The sequence below is a fragment of the Macrobrachium rosenbergii genome, chromosome 15, assembly GCF_040412425.1.
Source record: "Macrobrachium rosenbergii isolate ZJJX-2024 chromosome 15, ASM4041242v1, whole genome shotgun sequence".
Lineage (NCBI taxonomy): Eukaryota > Metazoa > Arthropoda > Malacostraca > Decapoda > Palaemonidae > Macrobrachium > Macrobrachium rosenbergii.
In genome coordinates, this window is record NC_089755.1 from 22290177 (window position 1) to 22313688 (window position 23512).

The 23512-nt window shown below is 35.6% G+C and overlaps 1 long non-coding RNA gene across 1 annotated transcript in view; it reads left to right on the forward strand.

The window, feature by feature from the left end:
* The window catches only part of LOC136846388 (uncharacterized), an 811447-nt gene that overhangs the window by 558109 nt on the left and 229826 nt on the right, over positions 1-23512 (forward strand). The gene's annotated exons all lie outside the window — the stretch shown is intronic.

Below are 23512 nucleotides of genomic sequence, written 5' to 3' on the forward strand. Positions count from 1 at the left end.
GCCCTCTTAACTTATCGATTTCTCACTTTTTTTTTGTCACTACTAAACCTAGATCCAAATGAACATGTAAATGAAGGTACAAGCATTTCCAAAATGTGAAGAAATCGTGAGGGCACTGTGGCCAAAAATACTGCATCATATATGTGTCTATATATATATATATATATATATATATATATATATATATATATATATATATATATATATATATATATATATATATAATATGTATGTATATATGTACTGTATATATACGTAATTGTTTATATATGCGATCACAACAGGATTCACTGCTCAAATCAAGTTTACGGGATAACGAGGAAAAGCACAGTACATTCATAGTTTATTGTGCCGACGTTTCACAGCACTTTTCGGTGGCATTGTCATGGTTGAAAAATGTGAACGCCATTTTACTCTTAACAAGTAATGAAAGTCATTATATTGACATCATTGGTTAAAGAAATAAAATTTACAATAAGATATAAAAACAGTAAAAAAGTAAAAATCACAATAGATTATAAAAAATAATGTAAAATTATTGTGTAAACATCTCTGGTTAAAGAAATAAATTTCAAAGTAGGATATAATAAAAACTGTAAAAAATAGTAACAGTGAAAAATAGTAAACTCTCAATAAAATTAACAAAGGTAGAAGAAGTAACACAAAAAGACACTTTACAAAGTCAAGCACCCACCCAGCTGGTTGCTTCAAAGAGTAGCTAGAACAGAAAAGCGATAGAGGTGACCAAGAATAAGAAGTGAAATGGCCATTATGCAGATTACGGTTGGGGAGAGGTATTCTGTGAATTTAACATCGAACTACCTTTTTTATCATTATGTTCTTTAAGAGATGTAGTTCATTTTCTTTTTGTGCTTCTCCAATAAACTGGAAATCTTTGGCATCTATGTGTCTTTTACAAATCTTTGAATCATTACGAAGACTGCATAACCAGTGTTCTGGTTATACTGGATGAAAATGAACATAACAGAAAAATGTACAAACTGTTAGACGATCTTACGACATCTGCTCGGCTGAGAAACAATACTTTAGAAAATTAGAAAATGATAATGCTCAGTTTAACAAGAATATTAAGGAACATCTGTATAACTATAAGGAGATTTAACACAAAAATTTCCAACTATTTCCCCAACTTCTCCTTATTTGCATGGTACTATAAAGACGCATAAAAAAAGGTAATCCAGTTAAACCTCTGTTGGCTCTTTTGCATACTAACTATAAAAATGGCTGGTTGAAATACTTACACCACTAGTGGGTACTGTCTTGTATGTTCTCTTGAAAATAATGTAGATTTTATTAACCGTCTTAATAATTTTAACACAAATTATGACTTTATATTGTGAGTTTCGATGTTACTTCTCTCTTTACAAAGGTGCCAATAGATGACCTGTTAGAGTTTCTAGAGGATGAGATGAAAAAACATGTTCATACTGCCAAACAAAGCTTTAATTGAACTTATAAAATTGTGTATCAAAGGCTGCATGTTTACTTTTAATGATAATTATTATGAGCAGAAATTTGGTATGGCTATGGGAAGTCCTCTTTCTCCTAGATTTAGTAATCTATATATGGAGTTTTTTGAAAGAAAATATTTACCAAACTTTATTGCCAAGAGGTGTGTTAAGGGTACGATATGTGGATAACATCTTTTGTTCATGGCCAGTGAAAAGGAACGTAAACAACTTTTTGCAGTAGATTAAATGTACTAGTACCCTCCATAAAGTTCACCCTTGAGAGGGAAGAAGACTGAAAATTGCCATTTTTAGACGTGCTGGTACAGAGATGTGTTAGAAAGTTCAAATATCTGTTCTTATGTTCACTTTTATTCTAACCAACCATTTATAACTAAGACTACTGGTTTTTTCTGCTGTGTTCTCAGGGGCACTGCGGGTCAGTAGCCCGGAATTTTTAAGTCCAGAACTTGACAGGATACGTAAAATTGCTGGCAATTTGAGGTATCCATACAGTTTTATTGAAAACATCTTTTGTAAACCCGGAAAACGTTTCACGGATTGACGAAAACTGAAGAGTTCAAAAACAAAATCTTGTAGTGCTTCCTTTTTATATACTTGTTTTAATAACACCCCGAGACAAGTCAAGCCACTGGGTATTAATGTTGTGTTTAAAACACTAGGAACTATTAGAAACTTGCTAATTAGAAATTCACGGGGAAATGGAACAGGATGTATTTATAAGATTCTGTGTAAACAATGTAAACGTATGTAGGACAAAGTGGGAAGACACTGGCTGTTCGAGTGAAACAACAGAAATATAGTGTAAGAACTGGTAATATACCAAATGCATTATGTATAGGCTACCAATGAATAAGTAATCACGGTATTAATTGGACAGAATCGAAGGCAATTATGTTTTGCAAAGATCTAGTGAAAAGAAATTTAATAGAATCCTGTATAATTAAAAGAACATGGTGACAGTTCATTAAATATCAGCCTAGGTTTGTATAAAGTTGATGAAATTTTAACGAATGGTATTTTAAAACAAGTAGGCTGTTAAGCATTACCACTGTTCGACAATTGTTAGTGTTTTTTGTCTTTTTAGCATTGTTTGTCTTGCCACAAAATCCTCTTGGAGCTCTGTCTTTGTTTCCTTGGCATATGTATCTGAACCCAGATGAGGTGTAGAAATACATGAAAGCACTCGGTTCAAGTCAGTTCTTTTCACCCTTCTGGCTAATGCGCATGTGACCATCACACGTCTACAGTGATTTGTTACAATATATATATATATATATATATATATATATATATATATATATATATATATATATATATATATACATACATATATATATTTGTGTGTGTATGTATGTATATATAGATATGTGCATATGTTTATATATGCGTGTCTAGATTTGTATATATTTGTACAAATACATATATATATATATATATATATATATATATATATATATATATATATATATATATATATATATATATATATAATATTAACAAAACTTAGTTAACAAAACTTGTTAAAAATGAATTAAGTCTAAAACTTATTTTCTTTGCGCGCTCCATCTTATCTTGTGAAATTAGGGCTGGAAAACATCTGGCAAAGAATGGTAATTTAACCGAAGGCATAAGACTTTCAAGTGGAATGAGGAACATGGTTTAGTTCGATACCTGAAAGAAAGTTTGAGTATTGATCAATGAAGTTCTTTGCAAGTCTTAAGATGAGCCTAAGTCTCACCATAAAGCTTGTATCAAATCAAGCCGTTGAATATCTCTCAAACACTTTGAATAACCTGCAATGCAACGTGCGCCCAAAACACCATTATTGTGACCTCTTCCTAACGACCAAGATTATTTCTGTGTTCAAGGTAATGATAATCTGAATCTTCAGATGTTATAGAGTATCCAGTTTTAGCATGCATCAAAGTAATGCGCTCAGTCATCTTTCCAGAAGTGAGGCAGCTGCTGCTCATTGAAAACTGGTTGAGAAAATAGTCCGTTATATTCTTGAGCACCCTCGGCTGTAGAAGGAAATTACACTTTTCTTATGAAATTGTTAGGATGATGAATGTACTGTCTTCTTTCCAGTATTCATGAAAAGGAAAATCATATATAAACTTCTTGGAGAAGCTGATTTTTATCCCTTTTAGATGGTAATCTTGGAGTAATTAGCGATTTCATATTTCTGATTTAGTGCTTTCACGACATCCGAGAATATCCTGTCACCCGCGCGTGGGTGACAAAGATTTTCAGTGGTCAACGTTTTTCATTATTCACATACAAATAGTGATTCATTCTTTATACTAAAGTAGTTTCCGTTAATTTAAATATTCTCTTAGAATTCCTGTCTTGACGAACAAAAGCTCTAAATGCCTAAAAATCACGTGGGAAGAAATTTTTTGTTAGTGCATTGACATAATGAAATAAGTGTTACTACATGCTGAAGATATTTTAACTGGAAAACATGAGCGAACTTGTTGCTCAGTTAATTATGAGGAGGGATGTTTTGCTGTAAAGCGCCATCAGTGCATCTTCGCATACCAAAATTTCTTTGTACGAGGACAAAATACAGCGCGAATAAAGCTAAAAGCAAAGACAAAACCAAGGTAATAGGACATGACACCTTACAATGTCACTCCAGCTTTTACCCTCTCCCGTAGACACCGTAACGCCAATATAAGTAAAATTGCTAGAATATCTTCCCGTTATAAGATCGTTGCTATACACACGAGAAATGTTGTGTAGTGTATTGACATAGTAAACGAAACAACGACTACTGTGTGCATAGGTATTTGAAGCCTTTTGTAAAGGTATCAGAATATCTGAAATTTATCATGGTTAGATTATCCTATCACGTTATGACTGGTTTTAGGAGTGATACTCAATATATCGTCCCTCCCCTCCCTGCTCTGGACTGTACGCTGGTTATTATCGGTTTTGGAGGTAAAAACGCTGCCACTTGCGCTGCGAGGTGTGTGTGTGTGTGTGTGTGTGTGTGTGAAGAGAGAGAGAGAGAGAGAGAGAGAGAGAGAGAGAGAGAGAGAGAGGGGGAATTTAATTCTTGTAGTAAACACTAATAGAAGAGAGAAAGCGAGGGAGAGACATTTGGATACAGCATCATCTGCGATTCTAGGAGAGCGAAAGAGAGAGAGAGAGAGTAGCATAGATGCAGGAGGTGGCGAATTTTTAGGTCATGTAATCGCCTTTTGTAGCAGAAAATTTGGAGCTCGGTAATAGAGGCAAACGCTGCGAGTGATAAAAGAAAACATTCCATTATCATTGTCGAAGGAAAGACTGGGGGAAGGAGATTTGTTTGAGAAAAAAAGACTCGAGGTGTTGGGACAGAGTGAACGAAGGGAGAGGGCGTTCGTTTGTGGTTGGAAGGGAGGGGGTAGTTCAACCGGGGTTATATAGTACCCAGGAGTTAGGTTTGCGAAGGGGCAACATAAAACGACTCGCGTGCACGCGCATGTATATGTGAATGGTAAGTAAAACAGAGACGCGAGAAGAAGAAAAAGGAAGGGAGAACGTCATGGGGAGAAACAGAGAGAGAGGGAGGGAGAGAGAGAATAAGAAACGGAGAGAGAGGGAGGGAGAGAGAGAATAAGAAATGGAAAGAAAGGAGAAGGGAGAGAGACACCATTAGTGCCACAACTGTAGCTAATCACCATCGCTGATTACACGAAGAATCTGCAGAGAGAATCGTTAGAATCATTGAGGACTGGCCAGGCTTGTTTTATCCGTGGGCAGGGGCGGAGATAAATGATTCTGGAGATTATTTATTGGTTTATATGTGACAGTTGGTGTGGTCCTCCCTCGTTGGAGAAAAGAGGAGAGAGAGAGAGAGAAAGAAATGGGGAGGGAGGGATAGCGTCTGGTTCATGTCTTATCTTATTGTTGATATTATGTCGGGTTTTTAGATTTTTTCCCCTGTAGCCATTTTAAGATATCCAAAATAAATTAACTAAGGTGGAAGCTCGGACAGTTTCCAGTACAAATTATATATTTATGTGAATTATTTTTACAGTAAATGATTACACAACATTGCTTTCACATTGTAGAAAATGCACCCGAGTTCAACTTACATGAATGAGTGATGGAAGAATTTCGAATTTGACTCTACAGGTTAATATTTGTTGAATTACTAGTATAGATGACAATTTCACTAGATCAAGAAAAATAAATGTCAATACAACTCAGCAATAAAGAAAAATTATTTTAATGTAATACGTTCTGTATCATTTTTTCCTGTAACATTTTATTCCGTCCGTCCCCGCCCCCTCCCACTCCTAACCATTGAGTTACAGAATCCGAGAGCAGATGGAAGGGAGAGCGTGTATGTTTTGATCTCGGCAATAACGTTGGTCAGAGGATCTGTGACTGAGCGAGGTTAATGCTGCTGGTGAACTGTACCCCGTTAGGACTCCGGCGGAAGATAAGGAACTTGATAAAGAAATTAGCGACGGGTCGTTGCAGCACATAAAAAGAAAGAAACAGGATGCTCTCCCTCTTTCTCTCTCTCTCTTCTCTTTTACGATCGATCTTTATTATCTTTTCCTGAATGACTTATCTCTCTTTGTTACAATTACAATATATGGTATATGTATATGTATATATATATATATATATATATATATATATATATATATATATATATACACATATATGTTCATATATATAATTATATATATGTTTATATACAGTATATGTACACACACACACACATATATATATATATATATGTGTGTGTGTGTTTATATAAATATATAGATGTCATATATATAAATTTATACATGATATATACTGCATATGTATATGTGTATATATGTATGTATATATATGTATATATACATATATTATATATATCTCTCTCTCTCTCTCTCTCTCTCTCTCTCTCTCTCTCTCTCTCTTTCTCTCTTTCTTTTATGACCCCCGCCGAGTGAACGATTTATTCCCGGCTGTTCTGTCTGATTGAGATCAATTCCTCCCTCTCTCGCCCCTCCGACGTTTTTACTAATTAGCGAACGATGTATCCGCAGATGATCATTTTTATTCCACTCGTCAGCGGAGGAATGAAAACCGCGTCCGATTTATCAAGATAAAATCATTATTTCAACTCGTGCCTCTCTTTCTGCTATATCAGCCACGTATCAAACGAATGAAATTGCAGATATATGGGCGTCTTGACGCTCACGCTGAATAAACAGCTCTCAGAGGGGCGGGACAGGGAAGGGCTTGTGGCAGACGATGCATTAAAAGAGACGCCGAAGCGTTTGGGGAAAAGAGATCCTCAAGTCGTCGTGCACATAGCTCATAAATGTCCGAGGAGTATCTCTAACTCTATATCTCCCATTGAGAGACCTTTTAACTTAATGCTGTTTTGTCTCCAGCTTGCCCGAAACAAAAATAAATAAATACGCCGACCTCTGTATGTGGTTGGTTAATTTCAGAGAAGTATACGAGCTTGAGTGAGTGAGCGTGTGTGTTTGTCCAAGTGTTTTTACGATAGCGAGATGGGATAATCTTCTTTTCAGTTTTTATCTTTCTTTCCTGATAGTCTCTTTGATTTCTTTGTCCTTCGTTGAGTTTTGGAGGCTTTTTGGCAACCTAGGAAATAAATTGTTAGGGGCTTTTAGGTGTGTAGAAGGAAGATTATCAAGCTTAAGACTAAGAAAAATAAAGCGATATGCTCTTCTAAAAATAGATAGGTAGGTTTTTATAAGATAGGTAGATAGATAGAGGAAGATAGAAATATTTATTCAATTCGTTACATCGTAAATACGAATTTATTTCTCATCAGTATCTATATGAACATAACTTTGTGTTAGTTACTTAAGGTGGGAAGATCTTACCGGAAGATGAAACCAGCAATTCAGCAGTCTAAATCCTGCATCCACAGAGTCGAATACATTCTCCTTTCGATTCCCCCATTCTGCCACCCACTTATGACACGAAGACTATTTTTCACGTTTTTATTCCCTATCTGCAAGTAAAAATCCAATAAAGAAACACTGGAATATGGAATTATGGAAATCGAGCTGCCACTTAGCCAAAACCAAGGCACATTACATGTGGAGAGAGAAAAAAAAATAGGACCAATATATGCCACAAATCGGTGGAGGGGCTTCCCGGATGTTTTTCTTGCTTTTCCTTCTTCCTGGGTCCTTGTTGAAGTCTTCGAATTTCATGACTTATGTCGGTGGTATTCACACGTAAAAGAAACTCAGTGACATATCGGAAAGGAAAGCGAATCATGAAAAAAAAAAAGATAACTCAGAAACGTTCTTGATGGGTCCACGTCCTCCACCCCCTCACCGCACAACAACCGCTTCCACTACCTCCCCCCCCTCCACCCACCCCCATCCGAAACCATCGAAAACATCTGTGGTGGTCCTAAACGTTTCCATAATCGCCGATTCAAAAGGCCAAAAAATGCGCTTGACTTCGGCTAACGTTTCAATTCACCCCACTTTTTTCCTTCTTCTTTTCTTTTCTTCTGTAGGAGGGGTGAGGGGCGCCTTCTAATGAATGCCCCTTTTATGTAAGGGAGCCCCTCACCCCTCATTGCCAGAACAAGAAAAGGAGATAGCACAGGGATAAAAGGAGGAAAAACTGAAAAGAAGCGGAGAGGTCTTGTTATGGTTTGTTTGTTGGACGTCGTAAATGTTCTTAGCATTATGGTGGATCATACACACACACACACACACACACACACACACACACACACATATATACATATATATATATATATATATATATATATATATATATATATATATATATATATGTGTGTGTGTGTGTGTGTATGTATAATTATCTAATATCAAACCGCAAATACTAGTTAAATATCGTATTCACCCATCCTTTGGGAATACTGTAACATTTTCCCAAAGGGATTTAAAATAAGTGCATCCATCCCGCCCTTGATTCGAATATTGGCGTGGCAATACACTTGCTATATGCAGCAGAAGTCCCAAGTTAAAATTAATTTGAAATTAAGGGGGTATTTGTGCATTACTATCTATGAGTATAAAAATGTCATTGTGAATTAATGGTAAAACATTTATCTCTCTCTCTCTCTCTCTGTTTATCTCTCTATATATATATATATATATATATATATATATATATATATATATATATATATATATATATATATATATTTATATATATTTTGTATATATACATATATATATATATTATAATTATACATATATGTATGTAGATATATGTACACAAACATATACACACATATATGTGTTTGCATGCGTATGTATGTATGTACGTAAGTTCGTGTCTACTTACGTTAGACTTCATACAGGGAATCCTTAGGATATTCAGAGAAAAATTAGTAGATAAAAGATCATAAGTAAGCGGACCAGAAAGGAAAAAGCTTCTGCCGAAAAGCGGCTGATTCTTTTTCTCTTTGTTGTTTTTTCTTGCAATGAGATGGCAGATAAAATAGAAACATATATGAAAACAAGTAATGAAGGAATGAAATAATAAAGACTTGACGATTTTCAAGGACGTGCAGTTGATTTGTGGTATTAATGAACTACTGAAGTGTTTCCGAAATAAAAAAAAAAGTCTTAATATAGCGATCATAGAAGAGAGCAATTTCATTTTAGGTTGCGAACGAATGTAAGACAAAAGTGTAAATCGTAAAAAATGCGGGATTATGAACATAAAGGTCTTATCGTCCCGGGGTCTAAATTGAAAATGCATTCTGTGCATAATCGAACCTCCCGTGAAAATGAGAAAAAGGAGAAAAAATAGATATAAGGAAGGAGAAGTCTCTTGTTCGCCAGGAAAAAATCGTCCCGTGGAGAAAAAATCGAAAGAATAAGAAAGGAGTATTGAGGAAATTGGGAGTGGGATTAACAAATGTGTACGTAGAGGGAAAAAGAAGAGGGAAGAGAACGAGCTCTTCGCTTTGTGAAGAGGGGAGCACATCTAAGGGAAGGGTGGTTTTGCAGGTTTGGAGAAGGCTGGGAAGCCGCGGCGAGGTGGTGGTGGGTGAGTGGTGGGGGAGGAGCTGGTTCCTCCGGGGTCGAAGTATGAACTGATAATAGACAAAGAAACCGGAGACGTACAGAAAACGGGAGTCCATTTATGGAAATTAATAAAACTTATCAAAGAACATCAAAGTCAAAAAAGGTCTTTCTTTATTGAAGCGACGAATGTTGACTTTTTGGATTAGAAAGGAGAGGAAATAAAGGTAAACATGGGGAAAACGATGTCAGTGAGGGCTGTCAAAGATGAGAAAAGCGTAGACCGCCGAGTTCCATTTTGGCTCATTTGTTTATTACTAAGTTGCGAATGGATAGTTAATGGTTATGTTTAATTCGAATGCAATCTGACAGTAAGCAGGGAGCGACTGATTAAGATATCGGTGACACGCTCATTTTAATAGTTGAATTCCAGATATGTGGCGCTGCTAAAATGCAGGCCAGAGCATTCAGAATCCCATTAGATATAACGATGATAATACTATATTCAAAGCGAGTGGTAATATAGGTTATCGATTAAGTACGTAAAACTCATTACATACATACACACACATATTTATACTATATATATATTGTATATATACTCTAATATATAACTCATTTATTCCGGGGTTGAGTGGATTTCATATGAAACAACATATAGCTTAAGGTTTGTGAACAGAAAAAATGTCACGGTGTAGGTGTCAAATGTATTATATATATATATATATATATATATATATATATATATATATATATATATATATATATATATATATATATATACTGTATATATAATCATATATATTCAGTATATATATATATATATATATATATATAATATATATATATATATATATATATATATATATATATATATATATATATATATATATATATATATATATATATATATATATATATATATATATATATATATATAATAAATGCATTTGCTAATCTATCCGCGTTCAGAAAGTTAATTTCATAACTCAACAGTATCGTCTTTCGGTCCCAGTCTCGACTGGATTGGACTCAGCTAATCCTTCCGATTGAATGATGTCCATAACTGTTCTCAAGATTCTGTTTCTCAGAACCGCAGTGTAGCTCCATTTTTTCTTTTCTTTTTTTCTCAGCAGTCTCTTTTTTCAGCAGCTTTTTTGTGGATGTAACTTTTTCCTTTTTCTGTTTATCTATTTTTGATTTTCTGCTGATTTCACTGTAATTCTGATGACTTTATTCTTCACATGTGACCATCCTGTTGCATAGCAAATTGTTTATTAAATTGAGGGCACTTTTGGCATGTTCTGATGATGGAAATAGGAGTTTCCGAAAAGCTTGACGGCTTGTTGAAAGTTGTCCTAATAACACGATTACATTCCATTCTTTAAGGGTCTTGTCACCCTGAATAATAATAATAATAATAATAATAATAATAATAATAATAAGAATAATAATAAGGTCATTTCCTTTCACTGCCTGGCTACTGAATTTTATTCTTACTTCGTTATTTTCCTACTCTTTCAACTCGACATCCTTCTGGAGGCGCAGATCCTGTAGGGAAGTAATGCCGTCAGTGCACCTCACGCGGTGCACTGTAGGCATCACTTGAGGTTCTTTACAGCGTCCCCTCGGATCCTAGCTGCCACCCCTCTCGTTCCTTTACTGTGCCTCAACTGAACGCATTCTTGAGTGGTGCTAGTTGCAAAAGGCGTTCCGAATGCAAAGTGGTAGAAGTGTCGAAGGAAATTCCTTAATGCCGTCTTCTCGGCTAAAGAATAAATATCTCTCTTGGTTACTTTATTCTTTGTGTTTTACATTTTGTACAGTACACAGTCGTTTTCTTTTGTCATCTTAATAGCAAAGTGCTACCGTAGCATATAGAAAGATCCGCCAGTTTTTCTTTTTTGTTTTTACTCATGCAGTCAGGGCTTTCTCTAAGCCCGTATTTTGCTCGGGTTTGAAAAGATGCATGAGAGAAAGAAAGGAAGAGTCATGCTTAAGTGCGAAAGAAGCAGCTGGCTTATCTCAAGAGGGATTAAGGAGTACATGGAAACTGGAAGAACAAAGAAAATACCAGATGTCTGAACTTAAGCAGTTAGAGAAATATCAGTTTTCGCAAAGTAAATTGAGGAAAGAGGTTGCAGCAGCACCGTAAAAGATGTGACATTAATTTTACCAATTCTCTTGATTGCTATTTGTAGAAATCCGTTAATGCCGAGTGCGAGAGATCTTGTTTGGGGGTCGAGTGGAGAAGAATGGAAGACCGGATCGTGAGAAAGAGACGGCGATGACACAGTGCCGTGTAACAAACAGCAGTCTTACAACTCTCAGCTAAGCAGGACAAATAGACTCCCAAGTCAACAGAAGGTCTCTCTCTCTTACTGAGAGCGAGAGAAAGAGAGAAAGATAGAAAGAATGAGACAAACAAACATCGGTGAGATGGAGGATACATATGGCTTTTGTGAAAATGGGGAGTCCCTCCCACCACCTTTGTGGACGCAGCGTTTGCACCATGATAGAGGCGAGAAAAACATATATACATTGCTCACTGTTCAACATTCTTTCTATTTGCCTAAGAGAAACTTAAACGAGCGAGGTGGTGAAAAGCACTTGGAGGGAGGGGCTCGTTGTACAGGGGGAAGGAAGTCTGTTGGGGAGGTGGAGGAGAGGTGGTGAGGGTGAGGGACTAGGAGCAAGGGATGGTCGAGGGTGGGGGGTGGGGATGCCTGAACTGCTGCTTGTTATGGATGCCTTCGTCTGCCTTCTGCTTTATTTGTTTTTCATTACGATCTCGGCAATTTGTTTGGGAGATTTGTTTGGGAGGGAAGGTCTGCTAAATCAGATGTTGTTTTGATGTAGCGTTGATGGCGAAATGGAAGATGAGCGTTTGTTGTTCACACGCTCACAGGCACACGCTTCCAAGGAAACCTTTTCTTTGTTCATTGCTCGTACGTAGCCTACAGATCATGTAGTGCAGTCGTTGCTGGAGAGCGAAATTTGGCTGTGGCATAATACTGAATATGGTGTATGATCCTGCCAATTTTCGGCATTCATTTTTCCAAATTGGCAAGTTCTGTCAAGACTTTCAAGGAAGCTGTTCAGATAAATGGACTCATGTTGAATCTCTGAAGTTCATGAATTGAAATGAATATTATTTGGGCTTGTCATAAACGTCTGATTATTTTTGTTAAAACTGATGACTGTAACTTATTTTTTTTATTTTAGTTTATCCTGCCTGCCTTTATTTATTTTACTCTATTGCATTCTGCTGAGCGTCAGTAAATTGTTCTTGGTAAAAAAAACATTTTGTGATTTCGTTGGACCATTTTATGCCAATAACTAAACATTTCTGTTTGATATGATAATTCCCTTTAATAGTGGAGTAAACACACAAACGTTTCTCATCATAGCTTTATTTTGCTCTTAATAATGACGTAAATCCAACGCAGGTTGTCAAATTCATACTCAAAGTATCTGATTATAACTTAACTTCATGTTAGCTAGGGCTAACATGAAGTTAAGACATCTGTCAAGTACAGATTCCCAGCGGGTTAGTTTAGCAAAGTGTCAAGTTCTATTGCCTGAAACTTGAAACTGGACAGAAGTGATTCATAGTGCTTTAATCCAGAAGGACAAGGTTTAATGTGCCATTCTTTTATTGCTAATGGACACGTACACAACGTGACTCATAAGATGAGTTAAAATGGGTGTGAAGAAGTTCACTGGCAGACTAGGGCAATGTTTCTCCTGTCGCTTCTTCAGTGAAGGATGCAAGTACTATAAATAAAGTAACTCGAAGAATAAGAGGAGGAAGGTGTATAATGGGTAAAGTAAAACAAAGGCAAGGAAATAAAATCACTGGGAAATGCAAAATGATTACTTTTTTCATTGCATTTACAATAAAGATAAACGTTAAAGAATAAAAAAAGGTGAATAATATTCCATAATAGTACATCCTAATACTAGACCATTACCTTCTTCCCATTTTAATTTGGAATGGCCTGAAAAAGTTCTGCTTCTGCAACGGCAGTCAGTTTGCCAGAGAAACAACGCTGAATTAATTCTTCGAAAAGTAGGATTTTAGTTGACGAAAGGATTAATGGCGTAAGGTACAGGTTAAAGCGGTTGGAAAATGTCAGGAGCAAAAGCCCTTAGTTGTCGTGGTTTAGGTAATGATTGCGTGCCGAGTTTAAACTTCCACCGGCCTCGTCAGTCTTGATTTCATCGAGCAGTGTTTGAGGAATTCATATGCCAAGTCTCGTGAGACTCATTTCTCTGAAGGAAGCATTTAACACCATTCTCTAATTTCTAAAATGTCCCCTATTTCAACATCATCTCCCTTGCTTTATTTAGAAAATTGCCATTTGAATGGATAAGTTTTAAAGAACACACACACATACTGTATGTATATATAAGTTTTCATGATGCTGCCTTGTAATACATATATCCTCCTATAATTTTTATATATTTACTATTATATTTATCATGTACTATGTGTAATAATAATAATTATTGAAATATCATAACAGATCTCAAAAGAACTAATGATTTAAATAATAGCGTACTTTAGGATTCATAATGCAATTTAAATAGTAGCGTAGTATAAGGAACACGTGTGTCCTAATGAGAACTTGTTTCATTTCAATTGTCATCAGTTGAGATAAGAGAGAGCGCTTTGTTTTGGGTTAAGGTGAGGACAGTTTCGAATAACAATTGCCGATTCGTTCAGGAAATCAACTCAGTTTTTCGTCTTGTTCATAAAACACGGCAATCATAATTAGCCGATTGCAGTATGTTCGATCGTGTAAAGGTTTCTGTAAAAGATTTGTCCCATACAAAAAGGATACGAGTGATTTCACAAAGTTACATACATGGCTCTGATCACATATGCCGCTTTGAGAGAAAGAGTAACATGTCCCAATTGTGTTCTAAACGTTTGCTGGGAGTGACATCACCTTCCTTCTAGAACTTTTCTCTTATGTCTCGTAACCAAAATGCCTTAATGATGTCATGTAATTGTTTCATGTGCTACTGGAATTCTGAAATCTGTTTAATTCTGATTTCCGAGACCAATCAGTTTGGTTCCCCCTCTCTCTCTCTCATTCTTAAAAAGAGATTATTTTTAATGTAGTATATTTGTGGTCACTGGTTTTAGCATTAACTTTTGAGATCTGAATTTAGTAAAATTATTTCATTTTTAACGGCGACTGCTAAAAAGTGTGTTTTGTGAAATTAGCGCAGCTGCAAAGGAATTTTACAGAGGTTTTCACAAGTTTGTGTAAGGTAACGTGGATTTTACTTATTAATACCATGGTATAATAAGTTAGGTAAATTTTGCCTTAGTGAAATTATTATTGATAAATCTTTTGTGGAATTGTGTGCGTTCTTATGATTGCACTCTCTTTTTATGTTTGTAACGTAACATTTATTTAGGTAGGATTTTAAATATTTCTTGTTAATTTAACATTGCGTATTTGATTTAATTTTTCATTTATTAAGATTTTCTTTTCAAACCTTGAGTAATTCTTGATAGTTTAAATTTTTCTTGATTAATTTAAATTCCTGATAAAGTTTTTGTGAATTAGTTTTGTTTGATAATTTAATTCAAGAATTAATTAAGTTTTGTGTTATTTTCAGGTAATAGTAAATTTTTCAGATTGTGAATTCTAATTATAAATTTTGAATTAAAAAAAAATTTTATTTAATATTTTTAGAAAAACAGTGTTTCATTTATTTACCACCAGTGAAAAGGATTAATAGTGTGTGCATAAGGCAAAGTGATAAACATGTTTTGTTCTTTTAGTTTTGCTAAAGTGAGTTAAGACCAGGGAAACAGTTAAAGTTGTTTGATGGAGTGATGTCCTTTTACTCTAGAATATTTCTTGTTTAATTGTTGATACCTCACACATATTCTGGTCAACTGAGTTTGATTGTTTCAAGTGATTAATAAGTTTTTTAATGGATCACTGTTACCTTTAGAGTACTCAGTCGTAATTCCTGATGTTATGAGAGTTCAGGTATCTGGCTGAAATGAGGTAAATTTTTAAATTTTGAGATCATTTGTGTAATAACCAGGTACTTGGTACTCATCGTGACAATATTATTTGGTGCCCAGACCCAGGAACAAAACAAAATATCACACTGGCTTGTGGTTTATACTGGTGGTGTTAGGGATATATTTAGATAGGAGAGAGACCACATAGTTATTTTTGGTTTTGTATTGTGAATTTAGTTCAGCAACTTAGAGAAAATGGCTTTGTTCGATGTTCAAAAGTTTTTAGCAGCTCATTCCATCCAAGAGTTATCTGAATCCAACCTGACTAAGGCACAGTGGACTGCTTTAGCAGTGGCATGTTGGGGTAATGTGTCTAGTGGTATGATTAAGGCACAAATCAAATGTACTGCAATCCAAGCATTGATGGACTCTGGTAAAATAGATAAAGAGTTAGGGGGCACAAGAGTTGTTGAATGCAGCTGAGGTAGAATTTGTAAATAAACATAAACAAAAGAAAAAGAAAAGTGATGCAGATGCAGGGCTTAGATGCATAGAAGCAGGAGAAAATTTGATTAAGCTGAAAATGCAGGCAGAAAGAGAAAGAGAAGATAGAGAGAAAAGAGAAATTAGTAAATTCTCTTTAGAAAATCTGAAAAGAAGTCAAGAGAAAAATATGATGCTAAGACTAAGCTAAGAAATTTTAGTGTAGGACAGTAAGTTCTAGTGTTCTTATCAGTGAAAAGATTTCCCCTTACCAATAAGTTTCAAGGTCCTTATAAGATAATAGAGAAATTAAGTGATTGAACTTATGTAACTGAAACACCAGGAAGAAGGAAACGACAGAGGAAGATACATGTGAATCTTTTGAAACCTTATTCCTCAGAGACTAAAACTGAAACAGTGTCAATAACACAGACAACTTCATCTACAGAGGACAATGATGGCTATGAATTGGGAGCTGAAAGCAAGATGAACAATTCTTCAATACTGGAAAATTTGGAAGATAAACTAAAACACCTGAGTGTTGAACAAGCAATTCAAAGGTTCCCTGAAATTTTAGCAGATGCACCTAGGCGTACCAATCTGACAAAGCATGAGATAAAGATCAGAGAAGATGGAAAACCTTTTAAAAAGAGAGCTTATCGCTTATCACCATTTCATCGAGATGTTTTGAAGAAAGAAGTTGAATATTTGTTGCAGCATGGATTAGCAGAACCCAGTTCAAGTCATTATAGTTCTCCTTGTGTGTTAGTGAAGAAACCAGATGGCTCATTTAGGATGTGTACTGGTTGTAGGCAACTGAATTCCATCAGTGTGGCTGACAATTATCCCTTGCCTCGTATTGATCAATTACTTGATAATATTGGGCACGCTAAATTTGTTTCCAAGATAGACTTGTTGAAAGGATATTATCAAATTCCCTTAGATGAGAATGCTAAGTTGCTGTCAGCTGTCATTACTCCTATTGGACTGTATCAATATACTATTTTGCCGTTTGGTCTGATGAATGCACCTGCAACATTCCAGCAAGTGATAGATCAACTACTAGGATCAATAGAAGGAGTGGGTGTATACCTTGATGACATTGTTATTTATTCTAATATGTGGGAAGAACATCTGAAGATATTAAGGAAAGTGTTCAAGAAATTACGAGAAGTAGGACTAACAGTCAACATACAAAAAAGTGAGTTTGGAAAGGCAACTGTTCAGTATCTAGGATTTGAAGTTGGAAAAGACCTTCTCACTCCTATTGACACTAATGTAGAAAGTATCCGTAAGGCTAAACCCCCTTACTACGAGGAAACAGCTACAAAGATTTTTGGGCATGGCTGGATTTTATTGCTGACTTTGTCCAGATTTCTCAGCCGTAGTAGCTCCCTTAACTGACTTAACCAGTCTGAAAAGAAAGTTTGTTTGGACTCCAGAATGTCAAGAATCATTTGAGAAGGGTAAAGCCATATTAACTTCCAAGACCAGTGCTTCAAGCTCCAGACTTCAATAAAAAGTTTGTGATACAAGTTGATGCATCCGACTGTGGAACTGCAGCTGTTCTCCTTCAAGAAGATGACAACAGAATCTTCCATCCAGTATGTTTCATGTCTTCAAAGTTGAAAAAGCATCAGGAAACTTACTCAGCAATCGAAAAAGAAACATTAGCATTAATCACAGCATCGAAAAAGTATGAAGTGTATGTGAACTGACCTAGGAATGAAGAAATTTTATTGTTGTCGGACAACAACCCAATCTCATTCATCAATAAGATGAAAAATAATAATATGAGACTAACCAGGTGGACTTTATGCCTGCAACCATATAATGTAAAAGTTAAACACATTTCAGGAAAAGATAATGTCTTAGCATATTGTTTATCTTGTTGTGAATCATTGGATTCAAACCTGGGATAACTGATCTTCTGGGGAGAGGAATTTCATGATGCTTCCTTGTAATACATATATCCTCCGATAATTTTGATATATTTACTCTTTTATTTATCATGTATTATGTGTAATAATAATTATTGAAATATCATAACAGATCTCAAAAGAACTAATGATTTAAATAACTTAATAGCATAATTTAGAATTGATAATACAATTTTAGTAGTAGTGTAGTATAAGGAACATATGTGTCCTAATGAGAACTTGTTTCATTTCAATTGTCATCAGTTGAGATAAGAGAGAACGCTTTGTTTTGGGTTAACTTGAGGACAGTTTCAAATAAAAATTGCTGATTCGTTCAGGAAATCAACTCAGTTTATCATCTTGTTTATAAAACATGTCAATCATAATTATCCTATTGCAGTATGTTTCAATCGTGTAAAGGTTTCTGTAAAAGATTTGTCCCATACGAAAAGAGTACAAGTGATTTCACAAAGTTACACGCATGGCTCTGATCACATATGCCGCTTTGAGAGAAAGAGTAACATGTCCCAATTGTGTTCTAAACCTTTGCTTGGAGTGATGTCACCTTCCTTCTAGAACTTTTCTATTGTGTCTCATAACCAAAATGCCTTAATGACGTCATGTAAGTGTTTCATGTGCTACTGGAATTCTGAAATCTGTTTCATTCTGATTTCCGAGACCGATCAGTTTGGTTCCCTCTCTCTCTCTCTCTCATTTTTAAAAAGAGATTACTTTTAACATAGTATATTTGTGGTCACTGGTTTTAGCATTAACTTTTGAGATCTGAATTTAGTAAAATTATTTAATTTGTAATGGCACCTGCTAAAAAAGTGTGTTTTGTGAAATTAGTGCAGCTGCAAAGGGATTTTACAGAGGTTTTCACAAGTTTGTGTAAGGTAACATGAATTTTACGTATTAATACCATGGTATAATAAGTTAGGGAAATTTTGCGTCAGTGAAATTATTATGGATAAATCTTTTGTGGAATTGTGTGTGTTCTTGTGATTGCACTCTCTTCATGTTTTCACATTTTTTTATGTTTGTGATGTAACATTTATTTAGGTATTTGAAATATTTCTTGGTAATTTAACATTGCATACTTGATTTAATTTTTCATTTATTAAGATTTTCTTTCAAATCTTGAGTAATTCTTGATAGTTTAAATTTTTCTTGATTAATTCAAATTTCTGATAAAGTTTTTGTGAATTAGTTTTGTTTCATAATTTAATTCAAGAATTAATTAAGTTTTGTGTTATTTTTAGGTAATAGTAAATTTTTCAGATTGTGAATATAATTATAAATTTTGAATTTAAAAATAAATTTTTGTATTTAATATTTTTAGAAAACAGTGTTTCATTTATTGACCACCAGTGAATAGGATTAATAGTGTGTGCATAAGGCAAAGTGATATACATGTTTTGTTCTTTTAGTTTTGCTAAAGTGAGTTAAGACCAGGGAAACAGTTACTGTTGTTTGATGAACTGATGTCCTTTTACTCTAGAATATGTCTTGTTTAATTGTTGATACCTCATACATATTCTGATCAACTGAGTTTGATTGTTTCAAGTGATTAATAAGTTTGTTAATGGATCACTGTTACCTTTAGAGTACTCAGTTGTAATTCCTGTTGTTATGAGAGTTCAGGTATCTGGGTGAAGTGAGGTAAATTTTTGAATTTTGAGATTAGTTGTGTAATAACCAGGTACTTGGTATGTACTATGACTATATATATATATATATATATATATATATATATATATATATATATATATATATATATATATATATATATATATATATATATATACTATGTATTATTGTGTGTATGTGTAAAATGAAAATAAATCTACCGATTGGAATCCAAATATTTCATCTCTACGAGTTACCGGGAAATATATTGTGTGCCTAATGTTAAATAGTGTCATCAGGTATACTTTTAAGTTTTTCCTTCATTGTCAAGTTCTGACTGAGATACCGACTGTACGCAATGACCTCATATAGTGGTGGCTTCTGGCCTGCCCTGTTCAATTTACCTACGCCGCTACTTTATCGTTTGTGAATGACCACTTCATTACACCTGAAACCTTCCTTACCACTGGATTCATTAGATAATAAAGCTTCAGTTTCCAGCCTTCATAACAACGTCAGACGAACATCAGCAGATGAGAATATAAGAACTGCGCCTCTTTTGGAGAAGAATAAATGGTGTCTAACACAATTTTCCTCTTTTGAGAAGTCGTCCCTTTCCATTTTTGCGTCGTTTCAGGAGATGGCGATGACGGCCAAAAGGTTTGGTGGTCGGCTCGGCTGGATTGATCATTTCCCTCATGGATCCATCCTACCCATCGGAAATTGAAATGGAAATGTGAGGGATATTGAGAATGGCCCGAGTTTCCCCCTGACAGAGCAAGAGATGGTGGGGGTGGTAGGGAAGGGGAGGCGAGGGAGTGGAGTTGGATGGGGGGAGGAGAAGGGAAGGAGGTCTTGTGTTTGTCTCCCATCCTCCTGATCGGGTTGCAGAAAATAGCATGTAGCGAAGATGTTTAGGCGCCGCTGGAAGGCCAAAGCTGAGGATTTTTTGTTCTGCCTGAAAGGGGGCGGGTGGGTGGCGGCGGCGGATAGGTCATCGCTTCAATGGTCGTTCAATAACGGATAAGCAGACCCCATTTACTTCGGCGTCTCAACTTTCAAGCAAGAGCCATTGTTGTTGCTGTTGATATAGGAAGCGCTTTCAACGCTGAGGGATTTTCTTTTTGGGCGCATTCTCTTCACATTATTACGTCAAGTGTACAGAGTTGAAACCAATTAAACTCCTGGAACCGCAGCAGACAAAAATCTGATAGGGGAGCTGCATTGGAAGTTAGTCGCACGTAGAAAGATAAAGTTCCTGGTAACTTATTTTCGTTAGGTGAATGTTTCCCTTGAAATCTTACTTTTTTTGGGGGTGTGTGAATATAGATATTCATAAGTTACTGAATATAAGGCTCAAGTATTCATTCATATTAAAGAAGATTATAGGTAACTGCTATGAACGCAAATTTGGAATTTGTAAAACCATTATGTAGGTTCAGAGCTTTGAGTAATGAGTATCTTATCATTCTGGGCCACTTGGTGACTCAAAATTAAGTTCTCACTTCTTGAAAATGATTTTCAGATATACTCGCTTAATATGTTCTTTTAGAATACGAATATAATATTTTATGAACTAATGAATGAGGGAAGTGTTTGTCTACACTGCAAAGAATCACTGAAGCATGAGTCCATTGTCAGTCTCGAAAATGGTTTGTTAAACCTATTTTTTCCAAAGCCAAAGTACAGTCCAATAAATGACTGTGTCACATTTTGTAGATGAAATCCTACAAGACCAGAAAAATATGATGGAAAGCTTTCCTTGATGAAAGTGCTGCATTTCTTTTGGGAAAGTGATGAAATCCTTCGTCACACCGATACGAACACTGGAAGATCTAGCTGGCGTAGTGCTAGTTGGAAATTTATTGTTGACGTTGAGAGGATGGCTAGCCGATGCATTCATAATTGCACTTCTTCATGGTAATTAATTCTCCAGGGACTTTACAGTTAAGTCGGTTTCGAGCCAAAATTTAATCATATCCTACCTCCCTATTTTACTTATTGTTTTTAAAACCGCATATTTCTTTAGCTGTGACCACTTATTAATTCGTAGGCTCCATTTTCCTTATCAGGACTTGGCGATGTAACATCATTATCAGACAAACTTTCATTCTGACTGATTGACCATTTTCTGCAGACGCGATGTCTTGCTGGTTATCTATCCACTGGCCGACGATTTTGGATCCAATGAAACCAGAACTGCCTCATGAGTGACGTGTATACTTGGCTTTATACTTCTCTTCTCTTCTATAAAAGTTGTTAACAGCACCATGCCCCATGGTCCCAGGTTTCGTTGAAGGTGGTACTGGGACAGTGTCCTTAAAAGATGATAAAAATTCTATTGGCTAACATATGTTCTTAGGTGTAAAATATCGTAACTGCACAAAGTCAATTACTTTTATTTTTCATGCCGCTGTAAATCAAGCAGAAAGTAACTTGAAATAATTTTTCACACCTACGTTGCATAGTTGTTGATTTAATGAATGAAGGCTCTGATGCTTTCAGGAACTAGGTTTCTACCTGCTTTGGCAGAGATTGTTTCTACTTGATTTCACATTTTTTCACAAAATTTCCCACCCAATTTGATATCATAGTTTTTATTTCATGAAAAATTTTTCTTATCCGCATTGTGTTTTCTTCGTTGAAAAATGAGGATTTTGAATTAGTTAGTTTGTGGATGCGTGGTTTCCTGCAGTTATTACGAAACATTCATACTGATCGCGATCAAAATATTGGTAGTGTTTGTTGTACTCTTGGAACAGCTTTTCGTGACTTCGGCGTCTCGGTGTGTTTTGAAGTTTTCTTATTCTTGAAATGTAGGGCTTGTAAGGTGTCATGTAAAAAATTCTAATTCCTATGCGAAATTTGAGAATAATTTCGTTATCTTGAGTTTTGCATGCGTTTGCAAATCAGGAAGAATAAGATTCCAGTAGAAGTGCTCTTCAGGTCCTTGAATTCATTCATCATTGTGAGGGCGACGCCCACAAGCATCATAAGTTCCTACGGTGCCGACTTATATATATCGAGAGAGAGAGAGAGAGAGAGAGAGAGAGAGAGAGAGAGAGAGAGAGAGAGAGAGAGAGAGAGAGAGAGAGAGAGAAATCTTCACGGATCTGTGTATTACAGCAAATAAACAGATGAATGGACAGAGGTACAAGAGATACGAAAGGCAGATTGGCGTCATTAGTCATCTGACCTTTTCTTTAAAATTGTTAAAGTTAGAATCTTTATTAATTTATTGATGAATGAGTTTTTAAAGGCACCTCACGTTACTATTTGGTCCCGTACAGACGAGTGTACAACACATCGTTGCTAGAACATAATCAGCTGTGCATACAGATTCATCGATAAATTAATTAGGGTCAGATGGGAATTAGTGGAGGGAGAAAGGGAAAAAGAAGAACAGAAAAAAACACGATAATAAATGCGAGTAGAAGAGAGAGAGGAAAATGTAAACCAAAAGGGTGTCGTGTCTGGAGTATATTAAGAATTCCAGCTTCCTGGGGGAGGGGGAGAGGGTGGGGACGAGGGGATGCTGGGAGTCCAGGGGCGATATGGAAAATCACTTAAAGACTAACTGACTTTGTCATGCATTAATTTTTACCGGGGCCCCGCATAACATTTATGCATTAATCTTAGGTTAATGGTGGGGTTTTATTCTCAAGTCCTTTGTGTTCGTTTCTCTCTCTCTCTCTCTCTCTCTCTCTCTCTCTCTCTCTCTCTCTCTCTCTCTCTCTCTCTCTCTCTCTCTCTCTCTCAGAGGAACTTTTATGAAAGTAGGATACGGCACTTTTCAAGGTGGTCATAACTTACACTCTGCAAATACTCTTCCTCTAAGTGAAGCTGATTTTGTTAGGAATTGAGGCTTGGTAGCACTGTGTAGTCGGAACTCGTGAGATTTCACTCGAAGAGCTTCTGAACTGTGTATATAACAAACATAGTATGTACCAATCTGTTATGATTAATTTTAACTCAGTTTGTCTAAATTATTTTTGAATTTAT